Source organism: Arachis hypogaea, chromosome 17 (assembly GCF_003086295.3).
Source record: "Arachis hypogaea cultivar Tifrunner chromosome 17, arahy.Tifrunner.gnm2.J5K5, whole genome shotgun sequence".
Classification (NCBI taxonomy): Eukaryota; Viridiplantae; Streptophyta; class Magnoliopsida; order Fabales; family Fabaceae; genus Arachis; species Arachis hypogaea.
In genome coordinates this window covers 1,973,814-1,979,813 of record NC_092052.1, presented here as the reverse complement: position 1 = coordinate 1,979,813, position 6,000 = coordinate 1,973,814, and positions in this window count along the sequence as shown.

Sequence of the window (6,000 nt, the reverse complement as noted above, 5' to 3'; positions counted from 1 at the left end):
GCAGAATGTTATTGGTAATTTGGTATGCCACTCATCAATCAAGAACCATCTATTTATAGCCATCTAATTATATTGGAATTAATCTTATGGACTTTATTATATCATTAATCTGTGTTTAACTTAACTACTTAAGTATTTGACCATACACAGGATGGACGACTTAAATTTAAACTTTTAAATAAGGGTCATTTATAAGTATATATACGTACCCTGTAATTTGACTATTTCTTTCATTTTCAGTCATTATATTTATACAATATAATATACAGCACACATTTTTTTATATGGAAGAGTATAGGTACATAATGAGTTTAGTGAACAATGTAGTTATGTATACAATAACTTCTCCTTTTTATTTATGATTTTCGTATAGGTGTAGTGTATTTTTATTTTATTAAGTCAATTTTAAAGTCCATTGTTCACATTGTTTATAACACAAAAGTCATTATTTACCTAACTAAACCGATTTTATATATACACCGTCGTTACATCATTATCAATAATATAATATCAATTTAATTAGAGAGTTAATTTGTTCAATTAATATCAACTTTTTTTAATTTTAAATTTTATATTTTAAATTCTAATAATTAATCTTAAATAAAAAACTTAAAAAAATAATTTTATAATAAAAAAAGAAAAGTGTTAAGGGATTAGCAGATTTTATGATTTTTAATAACTAATTAATCATCATTAGTATTTTAATAGTGTAAAATTATATCTAATGGTGTGGGGTTACTTATTTTTCTTTTACTGGTTAAGTGTTGCCTAAATTTTAATAAAAGTATTGGCCTCCTAGACTTTTTCATAAAAAAAAATTGACTAATATTAATTGCTTAAAAATTAATTTCATGTAATTTTTAATATAACTATATTACGTATATATCAAAATTAGTCCCTAAAATTAGTTTATAGAATACACATAAAAATATAAAATACACACTAAAAATAAATTAAACTAAATATATATTTATATATAATTATATAATGACTAATTTTATTAGTTGATTTTAGTGTATAAACAGCCAAACACCATTTTTGTTTTTGATATTGTATAGCGTATAGGCCAAACACTATTCTAAATGAACTATTTTTTGTCCAGCCCTTCAACAACACCATCTCAAGTCTTCCCCATTCTGCAAGCAATCCATGTAAGATTTGTGATTAACAACATAATAATGCAAAAACTAATGCCACGGTGGATAGTTTAGAAAAAGTTCGTTTGGTTAGTGATGAGAATGCATGGGATCATAATCAAGAAAGAAAATGGAAAACCAAATGCATCCAAAGTCAAAAGAAAGTAGAACCTAAGTCGTGCATGCAGGCAGGGAAGGTGTTGTAGAAGAAATGTCCATCTCTTGCACAGTGTTTGTCTCAAGTTTTTCTTTAGCCGTGTTGTCAATTTTTGCCTTTAATTATTGAAGTAAAAGAAAAATAATAATAATAATATACATTAAAAATCTGATATCAAATTAACAATTAAGAGAAGCACTTTTTATTAGTTGTTTTATTTAGTCATAATTAAGTAATATTGACTTAATTTTAAAAGTTATCTCACAAGAATAAAGACTAATAAATTTATATTCTTAATGATTTAAATCTAATAGATTTTATAAAAAAAAAAAATTCCTCTTTTACATGATGAAATGAGTCTTGTTAAAATTAATTAAAAAAGGGTAGTGCTAGGAAGCCAATTGGCCTAAGCGTACAATGTGTACAATAGACTAAATCTTTGGTTCATGAATAAAATGAATATCACCCATACTATCGAGAATAACCATCCAGATACCAAGGATAATAAACATCTTATGTCACATCTAAAACTCTAATACCATATCTGAAATTAGGGGTGTTCGCGGTGCGGTTTGGTTCGATTTTAAGGAAAAAAGTCATCCGATCCGAACGCTTAATTTATGTGCGGTGCGGTTTGGATTGGATAAAAATTTTTTGAAAATCCGATCCGATTACAAGCGGTTTGGATCGGTTTGGATTTGCGGTTTTTTAAATAAAAAAATTAAATACATATAACAAGTCTCAACATCAAATTTTAAATAATCAACAATGACATAACACGTCTTAACAATATCTTAAAAAACTAACGATAACATAACAATAGAAATAAAATTATAGGTTAGTTAAAATAAATAAATAAATAACATTTTTAACATAAAATATTTATTAAATAATAATAATACATGAATAATAGACAAGTGTATAACAAATTGAACATGTTATAAGTATAATTGTAAATATAATAATAAAATAATATTATTATAGCACATTGTGCGGTTTGGATTGGATTGGATCGGTTATGAAAAATAAATCCGAAATCCGATCCAATCCAGCGGTTTGCAAAAAATAAAATCCAATCAAATCCAAATGAGTGCGGTTTTAATCGATTTTCGGTTTGGATCGGATTGGATGAGCGGTTTAATTTGGATCGGTTTAGATTTGAATACCCCTATCTGAAACCACTCATCCCAAAAGCGTAACATAATAGGACAATGTAACACTAGTAGTCATATCTCTAATACTTCCTAAACTTTCATTGTTCACATTATACGCTTAGGGCATTGGCTCCTTATACTTTCTCATTAAAAAAAATGCTCCTTCCATTTTAAAATATAAGTTTCACTAGCTTGACTGCCCAAACGTCTTTGTCCAGGAATTCACGTTAATAGTTTATATGTAAATGATTGGAAATCACATATGGAAAAATAGTGTCATGGATGCGTGTTGGAAAATAATTTCATTTCATTAGTCTTTGAATCGAGTCAAACGAGAAAGAAGAGTTGGAATGAGAGTATCAATTCAATACAATTTGTTTTGTAAAAATAACACAGGTAGGATTTGTTATTAAAGGAAAATGAAATCATTTATGACACAAATTAGTTTCAAACTTTCAATGCAATTTTTCTTATATTGTAATTATCTACTACAATATTTAATTACGTGATAAGAAAGATATATTGGAAATATTCTTTGAATCAAACAAAATAAATTGTGAATATTTTGGTATTGTTATTATTATCTGTTAATATATTATCAAATTAATAAAAACATTATAAGAGTAGTGATATATATCAAATTATTATATATAGTAAACAGTCTACATATTTTATTTTTATTTTTATTATGTTTTTTAAAATAATAAGTAGAATAGTCATAAATATTAGAGAAAATTCCACTCCCCTCCCCTACGAGATGCTAAAATGACACCCCCCTCTCCTCTATTTTATAAATGTACATTCTCCTCCCTTCTAACTTTTAAAAAACCTCCTATTTAATCCATTTTAAATTTTTTGTGTTAACTAATATTAACTTTATCCATTTTTTAAGAAATTTTTTTTTTTTTGAAAAAATATCCATTAACAAAAATTTTATTTTTTATCATTAAATTTTGCTTACTAAAATACCCTTTTAATAAATTATTTTTTTATTGATTAAATTGTAATTTTATTAAAATACTTTTAAAAAAATTAATAATTAAATTATTTTTTTTCTAAGATACCTACCCTTCAATAATTTTTTAATTATTAAATTATGATTTTACCAAAATTTTTATTAATAATTATTTTTACATTTTATTATTAATTTTTTGATATCAATATATATTATTTTAATATTAAATAAAAAAACTTACCACTGTTAATATATAAAACAATTAATATATATCGATATTAAAAAATAATCTTACTAAAATTTTTTATTTAATGTTTAAATAATATATATAGATATCGAAAAATTAATAGTAAAATATAAAAAAAATTATTAACGAAAATTTTGGTAAAATTATAATTTAATAATTATTAAATTTTTTAAAAAATATAATTTAATCAATAAAAGAATAATTTAATAAAGGATATTTTAGTAAATAAAATTTAATGATAAAAAATAAAATTTTTACTAATGGGTATTTTTTTAAAAAATAATTTATTTTTTCTTAAAAAATTAATAAAGTTAACATTAGTTAACACAAAAATTTTAAAATGAATTAAAAAACAGATTTTTTAAAAGTTAGAAGGGAGGGGAATGTATATTTATAAAATAGAGGAGAGAGGAGTGTCATCTTAACATCTCACAGGAGAGGAGAGTGTAATTTTTTCTAAATATTATTACCCAATATACTTGAAACTTGAAAGTAGCGTGATAATGATTTTAAAAAGTATAGAGTTAATTAAAATTTTCTTTATGGAATAGTACACTAGATATTATTGTATAAATAATACTTATATTATTATATTTATTTATATTGGCTCCCCAATCCCGATAGTCAAGCAGTCAACTGAGTCAACAGTCAAGCGTGTGAAGTGAGGAAAGGGTTTGAAAATTTGTAATAACGTCGTATTTGGTGGGATGAATTGACGTGATCCTATATTCCTATTGCAAGATATAAAAAAAACGGTTGAACTAGGTATCTTTTAAAAATCGTACAACATTTAGTTTTTTATTATAATAATTAAAAAAAAAATTAAAACAAATACAATTAAAAATTATGAATAGATTTATTATCTTTTTAAAATTAAATACACATTCAAAATACAATCTAAAAAACTGAAATTTAAAATTTAAATTTTAAATTTTTGTTTCAAATTTAATATATTTAATTATTAATATATTATAATTTAAATACATATCTAAAAATCAAATTATTCAGAATTCAAAATTTTGATTTTAAAAATATAAAATAAACCTTAAACTATCAAATTATTAATTAAACTCGTACAAAACACTAAAAAAAGCAGAGAAGTCACGTTTGCGGTTTGCGCCATGTCAAAAATTCAGAGGCGCATGTGGAAAACTCAGAGGTGCACATGAAGAAGTCATCCTCCGCTAACTTGATCCGTGCCACCTTCCTCTTCCGCGCTCATCCTCAACGCTGCCTTCCTCCTTTTCGGCGCTCATTTACAACGTTGTCTTTTTAATGTTTAAATTTAAATTTTAGATTTATGATTTTGGATGTGTTTTAAAAATATTTTCTGTATAACTTTATAATTTTAGATGTGTTACAATTATTTTTTAATGTTTAAATTTAGATTTTAGATTTATGAATTTGGATGTGTTTCAAAAATATTTTCTGTATAACTTCATAATTTTAGATGTGTTACAATTATTTTTTAATGTTTAAATTTAGATTTTAGATTTATGATTTTATATTTTCTGTATAACTTCATAATTTTAGATGTGTTACAATTATTTTTTAATGTTTAAATTTAAATTTTAGATTTATGATTTTGGATGTGTTTTAAAAATATTTTTTGTATAACTTAATATTTTAGATGTGTTACAATTGAAAAAGAAACTACAATTGAAAATATTTTAGTTTATGTATATAATTATATTCGACCATTCATAATTGTATTATTAACATTTATATTGTATTATTAAAGTTGACTGATTTTAGATGTGTTTTAAAAATATTTTGAATAAAATATCATACTATCATGTGTTAAAATTGATAAATAACAACAGAATTTTTATGACCATATCAACTACATCTTTTCTCTTAAACTCCAGATTTTTTTTGCTTCTTTGCTCAAACTACTTATGTAGAAAGTATTTTATTTGCAACAACTTTATTAATAAAATTAAATAAGATCAACCTTGTTCCAATTAAATCAGCAGAGTGTTTTTATGTTTAAATTAAAATATAATTAAAAATATTGAACATGATATTTCTTAACAAAATACATAAACACATGTGTGGAAAATAATGATACATTTCACCAATGCAAAATGAGAGAGTGCTTCAGTCGGAAGGTGGTGATGGTCTTCACCAATGAAGACGAGATGGAGAATTTAGCTGGCAGCGTTCTTTTTGGTTTGGGATTCACTAATGCGTGTGAATATCTCGTAGAATAAGGAATTTAAAAAACTGTATCTGTTACGTGAAGTTACGAAAGTAAAGCAAAGTCACCCGTAACCACCAATGAAGTGGGTGGATTTTAAAATTTAAATTTAAATTTAAATCTAATTATAGATATGTATCTACAAAATAGG